Source organism: Cavia porcellus, unplaced genomic scaffold, assembly GCF_034190915.1.
Source record: "Cavia porcellus strain 051 isolate PalLab524CR breed Dunkin Hartley unplaced genomic scaffold, mCavPor4.1 scaffold_4, whole genome shotgun sequence".
Classification (NCBI taxonomy): Eukaryota; Metazoa; Chordata; class Mammalia; order Rodentia; family Caviidae; genus Cavia; species Cavia porcellus.
This window is the reverse complement of record NW_026947487.1, coordinates 60,076,643-60,096,499: the sequence shown is the minus strand read 5'-3', so window position 1 is coordinate 60,096,499 and position 19,857 is coordinate 60,076,643. Positions and strand designations below refer to the sequence as shown.

At 39.7% G+C, this 19,857-nt stretch overlaps 1 long non-coding RNA gene across 1 annotated transcript in view; it reads left to right on the top strand.

The window, feature by feature from the left end:
- LOC111753836 (uncharacterized) overlaps positions 1-19,502 on the top strand; it is a 46,668-nt gene extending 27,166 nt beyond the window's left edge. The window contains exons 3-5 of the long non-coding RNA XR_002788618.2: positions 13,962-14,006; positions 14,113-14,183; positions 17,981-19,502. This is a non-coding gene — a long non-coding RNA (uncharacterized LOC111753836). The remainder of the gene's footprint in view (positions 1-13,961; positions 14,007-14,112; positions 14,184-17,980) is intronic.
- Positions 19,503-19,857: the final 355 nt, after the last annotated feature.

The window sequence follows — 19,857 nt, the reverse complement described above, 5'->3', positions numbered from 1 at the left end:
AAAATCTCTGAAATCAAAGCATTTTTGTCTTTTTTTCATATAATAGCCTTTCATTCTTTTTATGATTTTGTCTTTGAAAGCTCTTTCTGCAGATGACAGATGATATTGTTCTCCTATCCTGCTTCAGACAGAATTAAGGGAGGAAGGGGGGAAAAACTATTGTAGAGCCTCTCCACTCTGCAACACGATTTTTATAATTAATATATACAACTGAGCAGAGAAAGGTACGTTATAATGAAATGCAATTAAGAGGTGTTTGTTCTTTTCCCACACATGATGACTATAATTTCCTTGGCTGTTTAGAAGTCAACCATTATCATTACATTTTGCACATATCTTTTCTATTTTTTTATCCCTGAATTTGTTTATTTCCAATAAAAAAACAAACATCGATTTAGAGCATTTGATATTCAGATAACATCATCTTTTAATTATAGACCTTGATGATCATTAAATCTAACACCTTTTATGGTATTTCTTGCATTGGCATGGCTTCCAATTTTTAATTAATGGACCTTTAAAAATAGTTCCAAATAAAACTGTAATTTCAATTTACAAAAAAGCTTGGGTTGGACGACAACGTTGTGTTTTCCTTCCATGTGGAAAGGACCCAATCTGATTTTATCGTTATCTGTCATCTTGGGCTTTAATTATAACTGTCCTGTACAACCTGACATTTAGTCCTGCCTGCTAAGCTGCCCTCTTTTCATACTCTCCATTTTCTCTTTTTCTTTCCTGTTCCTCCCCAACTTGAATGGAAAAATAAGGGTTGGGGAGATCTACCAGTCACACGCTGGGGAGATGGTGGTATGTGACAGTGAAATCAGGCACCTAGTCAGGTCCTGTTCTTCCTTCTCCCCAGCTGTTTTCATAAGCTGGAAGTATATGGCAAGTCAGCATCCATCTGAGAGCCCAACTCACTTGCAATTGCTGAGCTCAAATGCTAGATAATCACGCTTGACAGTGAAGACGCATCATTCCTGAGAGCAGAGAAATAGCATCTTGCGTGAGAACGCTTCATAGCAAATGTGGCTTAAATGAAGCTGATGGCTTTATTGGGATGAACAAGCATGGGCCTCTGGCAATTAATATGAGGGCATAATTGTTACTCACTGTCTTTTAGATATTGTGGAACTTACAGATAGTGATGGCATTGACTCTTAGGTGTTGTATTTTATTTGGGGAGGTTGTTGAAAGCATACCTTGCAAAGAACGGTGACTTCCTCTAAAGAGCCACAGTTAATAACTCAGACACCGCCACCAGGGAAATGGGACTGCAGGTTGTGAATATGCATTTTCTTCTAGGAGTGGACAATCAGGAGGCGTGAGAGCACACAAGACAGTGAATGTTTCTTCTCATCTGTATATGAGTAATGTTGCATTAAAATGACATCGTAGTTAAGAACTTCTATTAGCTCTTCTCAACCACAAATGGAAGTTAAATATAGAGAAAGCAAGATTGAAACAAACAAAAATAGACATCAACTAAGCCTGTTCATCCACCGACTCAGCTGTTGCCAACTCAACTACGGAGACTCCTGTTTGTTCCATACAGGACTAAGGGCTGCAAAGGAGAACGAAATGATCATTCCTCCCTCTGAGAGGCAATTTAGCACTGGCATATCTCTCAGGCAGGCAGTCTTCTACCAAAACAGTGGAAAGACTTTTCACACCTGCTGGGGCTGGAATCTAGGCTCATGGGCCAATCTGCTCCTTGATTTAAATTTGTCTCTGTAAATCCGCTGGGTTCTCATTGCTAAGCTTTCTGTTCATAGGAACTTCTTGGGAACCTTCAGGCTTTGTTTCTTCACATCCCCTTCATCCCTGGTCTTTCCCACTGGGGCAGGGAATGGAAAAAAATGCTAAAATAAGCCGCCCCACTTTCTCCAGCTTTGTACAATTTTTACTTCCAACCCTAGGGTAATTTCCTTCCAACAAGGAACAAAGTTTTCTCAGCAAGTAAGTTATGATTTAATTAACCTTCTCTTTATGTTTTCTTACTCTTTTCACATGAAAAGTTAGCATGAAACCACTTCTCTGCTCAGCTCTGAAATTTTACAACCTACTTGAGCCAGGTCTTTTTTTTTTTTTTTTTTTTAATTTCTGTCTATCACAAAACACAGTTTGAACCTAAAAAAGATTTTACAGGTATTTGTGTGGTGGTCTCTCCCCTGAGGCTTTTCAGTTTGTTTCTCTCAGTTTGTCTGCCAGGCTCCATTCACAGCTCACCAGAAGATGTGGGACTTGTGATGGGTTGGGAACCCTGCCAGCTCTGGCTCTTCCTACAGTGACTGCTCAGGGGTGTTGAGGCCACAGCCTTGTCCCTTCCTTGTTATAGATCCGAGTGTCAGGGCTGGATTTGGATCAGACTCAGCCACTCACTTTCCAAGAGACACTCTCAGAGGTTTAAGTGCTTTCCCTTCCATTGCCCAGTGGGACAGGCGACTCTATTTCTTGTCACTAAAATAAAGTGAAACGATGTTTTCTAAAGAAGAGACTGTTGCCTAGTGTTTAAGACTCCAAATCGGAGCCTGGAATTCAGGTTCTTCTTACTCTGCAACTATAGAGACTCCCTGACTGGTGAAACATCTGCCTCCTAAATCTAGGGTGATAATGTTTGCTTCTTTATAGTGTAGTCACACAGATTAAGTAAAAACTTTCAGGGTTCGACCTCTCTCATAGTACCAGGTAAACGTTGCCAAGTACTATGTTTGTGTTATTACGTGCCCACCTATGTGTGCATGTGAAATATGAAACTTGACTTCAGTCAAATGATTTTTTGAACCTTACAAGACAGCAAAACCATCTGGCTCTTATTCCCTGATTCAATGTCCCTCCTTGAGTAGAATTATCTTTCCTTTTCTTGATTAACATTATTTTGAAAGCCCACTTTGACTTTCCCTTAGAAGTTATTCCAGGAGCATTAGCAGTCTGTGGTTTGGATTAGACCTCCCCCCATCTCCTAATGCTCCTGAGCTCAGTGATGATCAGGCAGGGATTTATTCCAGTGGCAGCTGGCTTCATGGGTGTGAACTCTGTGCAGTTAATCCAGGACCCGTTTTCCTAAGGGCTCTGCATTTGGGTTAATGTCCTGCTGCCGCCATCTCAAAGTCCTCTGTATTTTCATGATGCATCAGGCCCACAAGTAACATTTCCTACCTCCCTCCCCACAACACACACCCCCATCTCCAGGCCACATAAACTGGACTTTGGCTTTGATGGCAATGGGGCTTTTATATCAGATACTGTGATTGTTCTCTGACCTCCTGAAATCACATTCCTGGAGCAGGTATTTGCTTTCCAATCCAGGTAAACTTATTGAAGGGATAACCACTGATCCCCTTTCGGATCCTGTGGGTAATTGCTTTAAGTGTCATTGCCATGGAAAAATCTCAACGCCTATTTATTTAAATTAGTTTCATATTCACTGTTCCCCTTACTCAGCTTTTCTCTGCTGCTTGTCATTGGAATCCACTGATGACAGGGAATACTGTCACATTATTGTGGGTGATCTGATGGAGATAGTTTTCATGGTCATGTAAACTGTAGGCACCTAAGTCCCTGTTACATATTTGGGACCAGTCACTCTACATGTGGAACGTAAGTGCTTGAGACAGTTTCCCTGGGTCCCAGGAAACACTGCTTTCTGTGCCCCTGTTGATCTGCTTTGAGATAGTTACCAGACCCCTGAAAATTCAGACATTCCTTCTTCAGCTCTTGTGCACTGTGGAAATTTCTCTTGCCAATTCCACATAGTTTCTTTCTTGTTTCTTCTTTTAATGTCAGGCTATACCCAGTGATTGGCATTTATAATCATTCCTCAGAGAGCCTTGTATTAATAACAGCCACTGATCTAACTCTAATGATTCCAAGCATCTTTCTTATCCTCAAATATGAGACTTGAGTCCTCTAAGCTTGAATTCTGTAGCTTACAAAGAAGAACCAAGACCAGGTTTTTCAGAAACAATAGGTAACCTTCTTCATCACAGCAACCCCAAGACAGAGCCTCCTCTCTTCAATGGATTTTTTCCCCTCTCCTTTTTATCAACATATTATTATTTTTAAAAATCCATTTTGACTTTCCCTTGCCAGAAAAGGCTCTCCAACCCCTCTGCCGCACAGCAGGAAGCTCTTTCAGACTTGCTCAGATTGGTGGGTGGAGGAGACCACAATTATACCCCCTCTCAATGACATGTCTGGGGTTGCAGTGGTTCCAGACAAAGAAGCTGAAATGTATGGAAGTTTCTGTGTCTTCAAGACAGAACCTAAAAATACCTGCCTGAGATGCAGGTTGGGAGCTATTTCCAACAACAGGGCGCCAAGGTTTTCCCGCTGGGAGTATGAGAGCCTCTGAATTCTTTTCAGCAGGCTGTCGAAGGTACCTGGTGATCAGAGGAGGAGGGTTAGAAGGCTCCCTAGAGGCATCTTAGCGTCTAGTCCCCACCCTGCTGTGCCCAGCAGCAGCCTTCTTTGGGTCTGAATATTCTGAGTAACCAAGGACACAACCTGTGCCCAGGTCTGACCCTTGAGGGACCAGCATGATTGCTAGGGGTCCTATTTCAAGGACACTGCTTTGCTGTGAGGAGATTAAAGCAGAGGGAAATGTGGCCAGGCAGGAAAGGCTCTTCAAGGCTTTTCAAGTCAGTCAGTCTTTTGCTTGATACTCCTGTTATCTTAACACTGTGCCTCACTCAGCAGTAACTTAACTTCCATTTTCATACTTCCTTCGATGGGGAGCTTACTACCTCCAGAGACATCACACTACTCAACCTTTGGACAGTGGCTTTAAAAGTACAGTTTCTCATTCTTGAGTCAAAAACAATCTATTTTTAGCCTCTAATAGCCACAAATAATTTTATGTGTTAACATTATAGATGGAAGCATTGCCCACATGTTCGACAGTGCTTAGCTTCCTTCGAGCAATGTCTCTGTTCTCTTCAATCTTTTCTTCTGTGACCTTTGATCTACCTTCGTGTGCTCTTCCTTCAGGGGAATCTGCCCAAATCATTCTCAGCTGAGCTGTGTACAGTAAGAATGAGGTTTTGTCATGGGACTCAGTGATCAGTGCTTTCACCTGAATTGTTTAAGGCAGAGGCCAGCGTCGAGGACTTGAACTGACTTAGAAATGCTGAACTTGAAATCCAAGCGTGGAGTGTGCTCAGGAGTTGCTCTCAGCTCCTCATCACCTGTAAGGTCAACTGCTTGGTTCCAGACAAGGACAAGGAAAAGAGTCTTCTGTTTCATAGAACTACTTGAGAGACCGATGCATTTATTAAAGAGGAGAGCAGAGGAAATCATATGCATTTAGAGCCTTTCATTATTTCTCAAGAAGCACACAAAATACTTGCATCTATCACATGATAAAGAGGACCAGATAACCGCACCATAAAACCTGAGTTAAAGAAAGCTGTATTATTTTGCCTAGGGATTGTTTTCTTCCTTTTGTTTCTTTGGTTTTATTTTGTGATCTTTTCCTTTTTAAAAATTATAGATTTTCTTTTTTAATTTGAAAGCTTTCAAATTCATAGATAAGTTGAAAACTTAGTATGATGAATGACCATGTATTTTCATCTACAGTCACCAACTATTACCATTTTACTACACACAGACACACACACACACACACACACACACACACACACACACTACAGACAGAGAGCTTGAGAAACACAAACATGATCTCCAAATAGTTTGTAGAAACCACTGCAATATTACCTTCTCTTTGATCCTTTAGCTGGCCTCTCCAATTAAGGATCTATCCCTCCTGAATCAGAAAACCATCATCACATCTCTGAAAATCATTGAATCAGCGGTATCATCCAAATGCAGTCTATACTCAAAAATTCAAACTATATTCAAAGTTTAAAATTTCCAAAAAAATGGTTTTTTGAGTTTCTTTTTCGATTCAGTCAAATGCATTGTGTCTCATTGGCTGTGATGTGTTTTTGTCTCCTTGGTCAGGCAGGTCTCACTGCCTCTCTCTGGTCTTGTCACATCATACCATTCGAAGGGTTCTGTGCAGGCTCCTGCTGAACAATCCACATTCTAGATTTCTCCGATTATTTTCTCACAATCATATGAAGGTTAGGCATTTCTTGAAAGAAAATAGATCCCACCTGTAGCATCACACAATGATTTGATTTTGAGTTTTTGTACCTTACTTTATCTTAAAACTTTTTAGGTGTCTGAATACCTACCTTTTTTGCCCCATTAATATAATAGTGATGAAACCCACAATACCCACCAAGCAGCACCTATTTCAGAGAGAAGAGAAGATATTTACTCATGGGTAATTTTGATAGGGTTGAGAAAAATTTATCAAAGGAGTAAATAAGGTGACTTTAAATGGATGATATCAACTATATCATGATAGACAGAACAACTCCCAATTATCCAGTCCTATATTCATCAGGCATAGGGTAGAAAAGAATGGGTTAGGATATTTTATATGTGACATCAAGATATACCATAGAAATCTGAAGAGTCTTAGAGACTGTAAGCAAAACTAAATTGTCCTCAGGATCAACCCATTTTGCCTAATGACTGTGACAACTGATTGTCATCTGGCTTCTCTGCATTTATCAACATCTCTGTTACTTTGTGACACCTCCGGGCAGATGGTTTCATCCAGGTGCACTGGATTAAGACTACTTACAGGCTTCTACTCTCACCCTCTTGTCCCGCTCCAGCCCCTACTGCCTGTTCAAGGACTCTGCTCTCCCGTCTTTCTCCCCTCAGTCACCTGGTCTCTCCAGTTTCACCTGAAATCCAGGGCTCACCTCAGATTATGCATGGAGTCATGGAGGAAGACACCTCCTGGTTTAATCATCTCTACCTCAGAGGTCAAAATCAGCTTTTTGGGTCATATAATCAATGGAGGGCAGAGCTGATAGAAGTTGAAAATTTGGATACCTTGTCATATTCCTCGACTTTGATTGTGTTCTCACTTCTGTTGTCCCTGTATTCAGTTTCTCCTTTGTGCTCTAGCACATGACCATTTTCCAGCTGAAGCCTCCCATGGACACCAAACCATGCATGTAGCTACCTGGAAGACCGAGGCTCCCTTATCCATGACCCAGGCTCACCTCCAACAGGACCAGTACAACCTGACCAAGGCCAGCATTTTCTGACATGTGTATCACTTGAAACCTCAGGATATGTTTCTACTTATCTTTCTCAGGATATGTAGCCGTGTCGTATTGGTACAAACATAGATGTAAATCAAAGCATGTCCTCAGTATATAAATATATATTTTAGAGCTCTGTGATGAAGCATATATGGAGATCATTGAGGTAAAAGTAATTTAATTATTTTTGGTCTTTGTTGTTGCAGATGCTTTAAGAGAACATTGTGTATTGTGAATTTCCAGAAAAGGGTTATTGCTATAGTAGTTTTCTATTTAACTGGAACAAGAACTCTTACTTCTTGGAGAAGCTTGTGATACGGTAGTACCATCACTCCACACCTGCTTGAAAGGATCCCTTGTTTTACTGACAGAGGAGATCTCTACTCAACTATTCGTAGGACGATGTTTTAGTGTTTTGTGCCAACCAATTGGTTTCCGAAACCATAAAAATTCATAGAAGGGCAAATTAGCTTTTCTATAGAGTTCAAAAACAACTTTAGAATGTGCTTGCTCAATAGGTTCTGACCTACTTATAAGTCATTAGTAAAAGAAAGTGGTTGTACTCCACAAATATGTTTTTGTGTTGTAACATTTCATCAGTGAGCAAACATAGATCTCTGTTGTTCTACCGCAGATATGATGAAATCCTTTTCTACTTCATTCTTGAATTCATCATTTCGGTAAGAATCGGTAAACCTACTGAGGTCATGGACACCTGTCTTGTTTTCTTCCTGTGATGTTGTCATAGAGAATGGTACTTGTCCTTTTCATCAACTCAGCATTCTTTAAACATGCCAACTGTAATCTTTCAAGTATCTCTGTGATGATATCTGGAAGGATTTGAGGAAAAACAGTAATATTTGAGTTGTGTGTGAAACTCTCATTGGCTGAAAAGCATGGGGATAACAGGTGGGTATTGATTTTACGCAGTCTAAGCATTTCCTGCAGTCCTATTTAATCACATTTACTTTGCTCTGACCTTGGGCTGAGTCAGACCAGCCAGGACCGAGATCAGTTCTGGTCTTATGTGATCATGTGACATGTGACTTCACTGTGGCCTGTGATAAATGATTCTATCTTTTGACCTGAAAGAGTGTGTGACATTTTTCATAATGTATATTGAGTCACTGCTATTGCATCAAAGCAAAGTAAATGAATGTCTATTACCATTGTCATAAAAAGGAAGGGTGGAAGGAAAGGAGGGAAAGAAGGAGGGAGAAAAGAAGAGAGAAGGAAGGAAAAGCAGGAGGAAAATCATCTGTTTTATGTAAAATTTCCCAATCCCTCCAGGCCCTGAAGAATTTGGCTTTCATAAAGCTTTATGTAGAATCTCTGGGTGTTCACCCTATTGAGTGACCATTGTGGTAAGGGGGTAAAAGAATGCCTGATGCTTATAGTTGGAATGTCGCCACCCAACGTTGATAGTTAATCTCCATCTCATATACCCATGGTATGAAGGTGAGGCTTTAGAAGATAATTAGGGCTGGATGACATCATCAGGGTGGACTCCTGGGATTGCGCTGATAGTTTTCTAAGAAGAGAGATACCCAGGTAAGCATATTTCCTTTGCTTTTCTCTGCCATGTTTTTGTGTAACAAGAAGGCCTTCACCACATGTCAACACCATGCTCTTGGGCTTCCAGAACTGTGAACTAAATAAACTTTCTTTCTTTACAAATTACACAGTGTGTGGTATTCCACCTTAGCAACAGAAAACACTGAATTTAAGACATGGGAGTTAAATCATGATTTAGCTCTGGTGTATTCACCTTGTGAATCTGGGCAAACTAAACTCTACAAACTGATAGGTAATGTAAGAAAATAATTTTAAAAACTGTCAGAGTGGTAAATGAGAAACTTGTTTGCACTTGAAATGAGAAAGTGAGTCAAAGAAGTGGTACTGAGCACAGTTTAGTGACATGGAAATAATTGTAGCTCTATTTTAAAGATTTCTGATGTGCAGAGACTCTTGTGCAAGAATTAGTCTTGGCTAAGTCTTGAGTAGAATGTTTCCTGCCCCAGTAAACAGGAGCCATTGGGTAGTTTGGCTCTGTTACTTATTGGCCTATTTGTGTCTGTTAACAACAGCAAGCTCTAACCATTTGCTGGACTCTGTGCTAAGTCCTTTACTTGCTCTCAGAGGTGTTTTAGTTATCTATTTAATCCTTTTGATAACTGCAGGAAAGAGGGCCCAGCAATATCTCCATTTTGCAGTAATGAGTCTTGGGACCCATAAGCTCAAGGGCACATGTCAGTTAGGATTTGATCCTACATCTTCAGGAGTAGAGATCCTTTTAAAAGACATGTCCCTGTTTCAACATGGACCCTTTCAAGCACTGGTGAAGCAAGCATCTCATTTGTAATGGCATCATGGGCCCTCAATGTCCTGCTGGGTGTCTTTGCTGAGAGTTCTTTTCTTTCATTGGTGTCTAGACTCCGTGTCTGCAGAGTACATAAGCAAAGCATCCCAGTGTGGAAACAGATTCCTAATGGTAAGGTGTTGTTGATTTCTCGAAACTGTTCCTAATTACAATAATATCAGTCGGATGCACAAAACATCTCTGGCATAAGTATTGCCATGCACTGAGAAAGTAGGCTATGTTTACAATACCCAGATCGGCTGAATGACTGTATTCTAAAATCCTGAATATTGTACTTTTTCTTGGTTTTTCCTTGGCTTTTATTGCTCAGAAAACCTACCATCACGTTGATAGTCTTGCAGACTGTGTCGTAAAAATGGCCTTTGATGCCAACAGCAGACAAATATTGCTGTTTTTATTGGAGGGGGAGGGAAAATCGGCATCAGGGAGGAAGTCACTGGGTGTTCAGTCGCTCTGACTTCAGTTCCCTCTGGTTGGCGGCTTCAGAAATCCCCAAGCTCCGTGAAACAACATCTGAAACAATAAAAGGGGGAGAGGGAGAAGAAAGAAAGTACAGGACAATAAAAAGGCATCCAGAAAGATTTTCATAAGTGCAACTCTACTTTAAAAAAAAAGCAATATCATGTCGACCTCAGGTAGACACATAAAATCTAATGAACAAGTTCAAAGTCTCCTTCATACGGTGCTCATGAAGAGTGTTTTAAAACTTTTAAGGGAAAGGAGCTGGAGGAGAGGAAAAGTGGATAGAAAACGTGTGCTCAGGCCATGGAAGTTTGGGAATCAGGGGGAAGTTTCCTTACATCTTCTCTCCTTAGCAGTAGCAGGAGCCTTGACGCTCCCAGCATTACTGGAGTCTATTCGGAGGTTCACCTTGTCACAAGTCTCATTAGTATTCATCATTAATTCATATTTTCAAAGCAACAAAGGAGAAAACAGTAGTAGGAAGAATAAGGAAATGTCAAATCCTGGGAGCAACATTTCAATGCAGTGTTGCAACTGAGGTTAGCGGAGGTTGTGCTGTCTTAAAAGCCAATCCAAACACAGAGGAGTGAAGCAAGCACGCTCTGCTCTCTTTTTTCCAGCCAAAGGCATCCTCCATGATCCCAGCCCATCTCTTTGTATCTGAAAAGTTTCTTTTGTCCTGGCTCCACCAATCAAGTCGCAAAGTCCCCTCTGAGAAACCTGGTTTGATAATAATGACAATGTACATTTATGACGTGCATATTTCGTCCTAGGTGAAGTGTGTAGGGATTTATGGGGATTTTCTCATTTTACTTCACAACAACCCTATGAGGTCAGGAACACATTATCTCATATTTTATAGGCAAAGTAACTGAAGACAGAAGGGCTAAGTGGCTAGCTCAGGGTTTCCCAGTTGCAAACTGTTGCAACTGGGATGCAACCTAAGTGACCCGGCTGTGGACCCTGCGTGTACGGGGACACCTTCCACGCGCAGGGCAGTGGATTTTCTGGCTGTCATGCATCCTTTCCTGCTGCAGCCTTCCTCACAGCCCTGCCCCTCTCCTACTGGACATATTGAGGAAAAGGCTATACACTTAGCATCCTGTTCCTTGAGCCTCCTATCCTGACCAATGAGGTGCAAAAGAAGCCAGTGAGGGTTTTCTTCTTACAAAAATGATAATTCCGAATTACCTTTGATGCACAGCTTATATGTAAGGCCAAAGCACAAGAAATTGTATTTTCAATTACTGTTTTATAGTGTGTATATGTACAAATAGGAGGCCTGTGTTCTCTGATTCCTTCATCCTTATACCAGTATATGTTTCAATCACTCTTCAAACTTTCCTTCTTTCTTTGCCTTTCCATGCTTTTGTACTTCAGTTAAAAAATCATACAGCAAACCTTGTGAAAGAATTTTCGGTGCAGTTAGAAGATAGAATACAAAGTGGCCTTTATTTTAAAAATGCGGAGAGAAACTCCATGAAGGCTGGGGCCTGGCTTTCTCTGCTGGACATGTGGTATGGGGAGGCATACATATAGCTTTGGTCTGGGGTGGTGCCTAAGGGGCATTACTGATTAATGTAGCCCATTGGAATTCATTTTGTGCCACAGGTGACTTGCCTAGGGGCGGGGAAGATGACCTCAAGATAAAGCCCCTTGGCCTCCCACTGCTCTAGTATCCTATCTAGGGCAAAATCCTTTTGCCTTGCCTGGCTTCTTGTTCTATGTCAGGCTGTAGGCTAAGGATGGGAATATAAAAGTGGTATAATAAAGCCCCTGTTCTTGTTGTGGGGGTTTCTAGATATGGAAACTAAAAATTATCCCACAACAATACATCATGCTGATTGGCACTGTTGATCATTAGAAGCACATTGCATATATTTCCAGCCTTAATTTTTAGTTAGCTCCTATTATGCCCATTTTTATGATTGGGAAAACCAAGACAGAGAGCAAGTAAATGATTTGTCTGCTCATACCTCACGTGGACCTTTAGCATCACAAATTTAGGGCACTCATTCAAGTGTCTGGGCTCGTAACTATTCCTCTTCACAGGTAAACTGGATGTCCAAGGCAGCAATGGGCTCACTCCTGGGGATTCAGCACAGAGGAGCCTGGTACCTGCACAGGGTTATAGCAACAGACAGAAGTTAACGAGGCAGAGGAAAGATCACGTGCCAGGCACTGAAGATGGTCTGTGCAAGGGCACAGAGGTCTGTGAAAACAATGTAGGCACATATTTAGGTAGGGAAACAACATAGGTTGGCTAACAGATGGAAGGAGAGTGTGGCAACCTGAGATCAATGGACAAAGCACGTTGTGTTTTACACAAGAAAGTTCCTGGACTAGTTCGCGGGCAATAATGAGCTTCAGAAGGCTTCGCACAGAAATTTACTTCTCTGAGCCAATTAGAGCACTCTCCCCATGATCTGAAATTCTGAAATGTGAATGAAGTTGGGAGGTTTGATCCTTTAAGAGAATTCTCTTTTCTTTCTTTCTTTTTTTGTTTTGAACTCAGGGTCTTTCCACTTAGCTACATCCCCAACCCCTTCTTCTTCTTAATTTTTTAAATTTTGAGACAGGTTTTACTAAATGGCTAAATTACTGAGATTGGGCTTCAAATTGCAATCCTTCTGCCTCAGCCTCTCAGACTGCTTGGAATACAAGTATAGGCCACCACACCCAATTCCGCAAGTTCTTTCCGTATGAGTTGTAGTACTTTGAACGTATTTTTCTCTTAATTCTTTCTGAAATGCCTGAAAAGAGGCACAGCTGAAGAAAACAAACCTGTTTTGCATTGTCAGTCTATACATTTTATGCTGCGCAGACCTGTACGGGAGACTGGGGTGCATACAAGTGGAGTAAATGGTGTGTTTCCCTGGGAGACAGGCTGCAAGGCTGTAAACCCCGTTCAATCCTTGATGTCTACTTGGTGTTTTGTTTTGGTTTCTTTCTTTTTTTTTTTTTTTTTTTTTTTTTGGTATCTCTTTCTTCATATAGTGATCAGCCAAAGGTGGGGGGGGGGCTGCTTCACTGAAGGAGACCATCAGTCAGGATATAATTAATTGAGGCCATTTAATCCTATTGTGTTAAGGTCCTAGACATGATCTCCAGGTGACTGGTAGTTTCAGTTAAGTGTTTTCATCTGTTGAGTCAATTCTGGTTGATTTTGAAAAGTTTCCTGGGATTGGAGAGAAAGACTGCTGTAACCTACTACCAATGTCTGCTGTAGTCAAAGGCAGTGCTGGCCATAGCATGTTTGCTGAATAATTTGCATCTCTGTTCACACAGAACTCTGATGTAAGGTTACGTGTGTTTGGTAACCTGCTTCAACTGTATACTTTAAGATCTGGAACCAGTGAGAAGGGGAAATGATTGCGGCTGCATGGATGGTCCCCTAACCCATTTCCACCTAAAGTGAACTAAAACAGTTCATGAACACACCTAACACAGTGTGGCCACACTCCTACAACTGCCCAGTGCACATTCGTACTGTGAGTTAGTAATGCAAATGGCATGATTCCTTATGTACAGATCTAGAGGAACGTGGTTAAAAGAATTGTGACTTTTAAGTTTGATTTTCTAACTACTTAAAAAAACTCCAACTTTTAAAATAGACATCTAGTTTGTGATAGTCTTATTTGTTCTATTTAGCTTAAAAGGCATAAAATGCCTTTGCATTTGAAACAGGTAAAATTGTTACAGGAAACTTACTTACAGCTGTTACACCTGCAGGATTCTACTGGAAGAGGCCAGCAAGCATGCCCTGGTATAACTGAGTTGAAATAGACATTTTATTATGATTGCATGCTAAAATCCTGATAGACACTCTTGTGAAAGAACTGATTTTTTTCTATCATATTTTATAATTCCTGAGGTTGCTCTGAATATTTTTAGATAGAAATAAATGGAGGACAAATTCTCAAAACTTCTCATTTGTCTGTATTGTTGCTCTTCATTTTCTTTTTTGTTTTGTTTTTTTCAAACAATCCTAGAATGTTTCCTCCAGAGACAGCAGGACTGACATATGTCCCTGAAAGGTATGTACAGTAACTTAATTGCTATTATGTTACTTTTCTTGGGATTTCATGTTGGGGTGCTGATAAGAAAATCAAGTCTACATACAGAAAACCCTGACTTTTTCAGAAGTTTTCCAGCAGAAGCAGAGAAGAGATCTCATGGGAAAATAAGCCAAGGAAAACAGGACCATCTAATATGTAAGTATATTGATTCTCATTTACTTTGGGCTTAGTTTTCTTATGTTTGAAAAAAAAAATACTGACCAAGACAAAGTAAAAGTGACAGAAAAGAGGCAGAGAATGAGAGCTGGAGACAAAGAGAAAGGGAAAAAGGGAGAGAGGGAGGAAGGATGAAAGAAAGGAAGAGAGAAAATGAAGATGTTCAAGTAAGAAATATTAGCTATAATGAAGCCGTTAACATTTGATTGACCAAAAAAAAAAAAAAAAAAAACCCACAAACAAACAATCAAAAACAAAATAAAAACACAGTTCCACATGGTCCCACCTCCCAGGCATCATGGCTTCTATACGGTTAGATTTAGGACTCATTGTTAACTGGTACAGAATCCAAACTCTGGACAGCCCTGGTCCTTTCAAAATTGTCTGAAGATTTTTGTACCGATCATCTTTGAATAGAGCTCCAGCTTCTCAAGGGGCATCTTTCCTTGGTGCCTGTGACCTCCACAAAGAAACAAAATCACAGGCAGAGAAGTAGCTGTTTAAACATCCTTTGATTTCCCCTCGTCATTTAGTAAATGCATTAAATTAAGCTGCAGATGTTTTGCTGTCAACACAGCGCTGTATTATGGTGTGTTATTTTCCTGATAGAAACATTTTATATACTGTAAATAAACACGGTTTTGTTAATTGGTTAATGAATTATTTTTTAATGCTCCATTAGGCTTTAGAAAAAATAGCACAAGCTATTGAAAGTTCTCATTTTTAATAAACAGATCTTGTAGTAAGTACAGAATGTTTAATATCTACGGAAGTACTAGCTCTTACCAGAATAATTATGGCTCTCGCTCTGTTGTAAGGTATTATGCACTGCTTACAGTATTTCAGGCTTAGAGACTATAGTTTCTTAGAAATTAATAAGTTAATTTTTAGAAATTATTAGGATTGGGGGTGGATATCAGAACATATTAAAGTATGGGAACAGTACCAGGGATTTGCTCATTTATTTTTATATTTTATTTTTCCTGCAACAGGGAGGTGCTTTTAAAAAGTAGTAGAGAAACAGAGAATTCTGCACTGAAAGTCCAAGTCATCTTTGAGAAATGCCAGAATTTTAGCAAAGAAACAAACCCACAAGCCTTCTTCATTCTCGAGAGTCATGCTGTTTTCTTCCACACAAGGTCGGAAGGCTCTTTGCTTGTGGAGTGTCTCAGTTCAGCAGTAGATTGGAAAAGTGTCCAAGCAGGGGACGCGAGTTCTCTCCCGGATGAGTTCATTTCAATAGTCACTGTGTTTCATCGGATGCAGCTGGTTACATTTTTAATAGGCAGATGGCTAATTTTACAGTTCCAAGCCAATCTCTCATTGGATAACATCCAGAAAGCCCGTGGTAGGGTAATGCCCAGCAGAAAGTTCAACAGGACACTTGGGGGGAACATATGCTAATGTCAGCCCTTTTACTTAAACGTCTTTAAAAAGAATATTCAGTGCTAAGCTGAGGGATTTTCATGGACTCCAGCCTAACACCAGATGGGTGGCCAGCTATGAAGTCCTTAGGGCTTGAGCAAAATGCTCTTTATCAGGCTCGGCTGGTCAGAGAATCAAAGAGCACCAAACCAGTGAGAACCCAGTGATTTTTAAAAACAAAGGGGTATGCATTTGCAAAAATGACCTGGCTAAGTAGAGAAATAATTTTCTGTTATCTGAGTCCCATGATAATGTTCAGGCACTGGGTCCTAGGATGACCTCTGTATCCCTGGATCAGTTTTGGGTGTCTCTTCTTATCTGATGTTTACGGAGTTACTAATGTCCACTTCCCTCCCCAGGTAACAGACCTCTCCCTCCAGGGTTGGAGAGGGCAGGATGTCTGTTGAGTTAAGCATTCCTTATTTTTAATCTGTTTGGAAATCACTCTATCCAAAGAAGTGGCTATTTAGACATCTTAATTAAAAGGGAATTTGGAAATATCTCCCCTTTCCCAGTACATGTAATCAAGCGTTTCTCATTCTCCACGGAAGGACTATGCATCCCACTTTACAAAAGCCTTTGAAATGCCCTAAAAACACCCCCCCCACCCTATAGCCCTGAGTGGGGGTGAGAGTGGGAGGGAGGTTTTTTGTTTTTCGTTTTTTTTTTTTTAAGTCAAAAACAACAAACATTTTCTGGGAGGTGATAAAAGTCTTAGTTGCAAAGTATCCTTATTTCATCCTATGTGATAAATTGCCATAGGAAGACTGGAAAACTATTTAAGAACCACAATAGCAAATGCTGTTGTTTAAATGAAGCAAATGTTGTTTACCTCTAAGCAAAATAAAAGATGAGGATCAGAAGAAACAGGGATCAAAAGAGCTTTCTCCAAACAGATTTATAAAAGAGAGTGATTTTTAAATGATTTCAACTCCTCCTTTATAAAAATATTTTATGAGCCACTTTTCAGAAAATAACATGCTTCTGAAGAGTTTTCCTCCTCAAATCGCTCCCTGGAAATAGTGGTATTACTTTTATCCACTGCAATTGCCTACACAGGACCTTTTTTAAAACAATTCAAAAGAAACCCCCAAAAGCCAGTAACTCTGCGCAAGGAAACTGCACTTGCTTGCTTGTTCTTTCTTCTTCTTTCTTTCTTTCTTTCTTTCTTTCTTTCTTTTTTTTTGGCCAAGAAAATAATCTTCAAACCTCAAATTGGTTCTGTAAATGCTTCTATCAAGAACCTGGAAAGTGGTTCATTTTGTTTTACTGAGCAGGTTGTGGGTTTTCTTGCAGAGTTTTTGTTTTATAATCAAAAGAATTCAAAGGAAATGACACGATTTTTCTTGTGAGATTTTTTCTTTTTCCTGTACAAAATCTAGTAGAAGGAGAGGGAGAGGGAGAGGGAGAGGGAGAGGGAGAGGGAGAGGGAGAGAGAGAGAGAGAGAGAGAGAGAGAGAGAGAGAGAGAGAAAGAGAGAGAGAGAAAGGAGTGAAAAAATCTAACCAAATTCAGGACTTGGAGACAAAAAGTTATACATAATAGGAAACCCTCAGAAATGGTTATAAATTATTCTGTCACTAAATTAAAGCATTGATAGAAGAAAAGTCTTCAAAATGTAAAAGGAATACTAATCAAATACCTCTATAGTTCTTGGAATTAATGAAAACTTCCTTGGTATGAATACTCCCAGATACATTTTAGGTTTTTTTTTTTTTAATTGTAGTTTAAAGAAACTTTATACTACTTACAAAAAAAAAAATAACTGAAAGAAAAAAGCCAAAAGAAGAGCAGAAATTAGGGCAGTTTTAAAACTACAAGCAAACTGTTTGCTCTCCTTTGCTTTATTTATTAGTTCTCAAGGTATTTAAAACTTGAGCATTAAAACTGCAGAATAATTTGCAAATGAATGTAGTTGCAGTTGTGAAAATATAACTCACAGCTGAATGTGGGTTATTCAGACAAATGGCTGCTTTGTTCGAGGAGGGGAAGTAAAGTTCTGTGTTAATTTATTACAAACTGCAGCATTTCATCCGTGATGTCCAGGCAACAATGTTTTTTATTTCAAGTAATTTATAAGCACTTCCCAGAGCACTTAGCGGTGATGTCCTTGGCTGTTTTGCTCCCAGAAACGGAGTGTATATGTATTTACTGTGGGAATTTGTTTTTAATAAAACTGTTGTAAGGCATTTTTATTCCTTTGCTTTGTTACATTAAAAACATTCTCTGCATAAGTAATGTATTTTATTCCAAGTTGAAAGGTAGCAGATCACAGCCGGCAACTGTATTGGGGAGTAGAGAATGACAGAGAAGTAATGTTTAAAGCAGAACAGACCATTTTCTGTTTCTAGGTATCTTCTCTGCAGATGAGTACCAGGGAAACACCGATGAGATGATCGAGGACTCATGCCAGCATCCAGGAGCTCCAGAATGCAAACTCTCCAAACTAAACTCACTCAAAAATTGAATAGAAAAAGGGAGACAAAGGTGCAGTGAATTTTTATTTGTACACTTCCATGTCTGTGTGTAAGTGTATATGAGGCCATGTACACTATGCTAGAAATTCTTGGAAGTTTCCATTGATTCTCCATATTTCCTACAATCAATTCATAATCCCAGAAAATCCAAAATTGGCCTTTATTCCAATTTTCAAGTATAAACTACATTTATTCAGGTTCTTAGGTACACACAGGCATCTACAATTTTTATTTTGTTTTGTTTTTAAATAGGGTCTTGCTGTGTTGCTCACTGTGTTGTTCAAATTTTGGGCTCAAGTGATCTTCCTGTCCCAGGCTGGCCCAGTAGCTGGCCCATAGGAGTGCATTGCCACGCCTAGCAAGTATATTTAAAAAAAAAAAAACAGAGCTTACTTGGCTACTGTGTGATAGGATGACATTTTGAAAGTTTTCAGCTTTGGTGAGAGAATTGTGGAGTGATGTAAAAGTTGAATGGTCTTGCCTCAAAGTTAGGTAGATATCTTTCTGATGTCCAGATTCTTTTTGGGAAACTTCGGTTTTCTAGTGTCATTTAATTACTTTTCTTTCTCAAGAAGGGTTGAGTTAACTGAATTTGCAGCTTATCTGTTCATTCAACCATCCACCCACCTATCTGTCCATCCATCCATTCATCCATCCATCCATCCATCCATCATGCACTTTTGTCATCCTTAAAACATCTACTAGAAGAGAACAATTAATGCTGGTCTGAATAACTGATGCTTGGGAAGTTGATAGATATTTTTTCACATGTATGTATTTTAACAGAAATGCTATATATGGAACACCTATCACAGTGCCTTGCATGTGAACACATTGAGGCAATCGTGGGCTCCAATGGCAAAGATTATAACAGTCCATGCAACCTACTGAGGCATAGGAGTTATATAAAATGCAGCCTCATAATTATCTAGACACATTTGAGAAGTTCTTTATAATTTGAAAATTGCTTTGACTTTTAAAAAGAAATTTGATGAGCAATTACTCTATAATAATAGATTTTTAAACTTATTATTTAAAAAAATAATGAGAGAACTGTTTGAACAAATTGCTTTTAAGAAAATCTAGCTTTCTTTCCAACCTCTGGCCACTTTTCCAGGAGAAAGGAGTAAATTAAAACACAGATTGTGGTATTAATGAGCTATAAAATAATATTTATTATTTGCAAAAGAGCCATGGAAATAAGCACTGGCCTGTGGGCCAGGAAATTAAAAGAAATCAGGAAGCAGATCTAATAATAATCATAACTGTGTACTTGATTTAAACAAAGTATTTCTGTTCTCATCCAGTCCCTATCCCTATTAGAGAAGAATTGATAAATACTTTTTCCTTTGCTTTGTTTCCCTATTAAAGAATCAATTTAATTTTTTGAAGATCATCTCTAGCATTCCTGATTTTATCTGACTTATTTTCTAACTCCTGGTTCTCCTTGCCCAGGGAGCATGTGTATGTGTGTGTGTGTGTGTGTGTGTGTGTGTGTGTGTGTGTGTGTAGCTTTAACACTGCAAAAGCCTTTGCGGATCACAAACTTGCAATGGGCCTTGACTGCATCATCTAGGAAGTGGGTGGATTTATTGGGGACAGAGGAAGAATGGGCACCCGAAATTCCCACAGACAATGGACGTAGAACAGGCATTGCCTCAGTGAATAGATAGATGCAGGATGGTCCAGCTCTTCGTAGCCTGAAGATTTTTTTTTTTGGGGTCCAGTCCAAACCTCTCTATTTGGGGTTT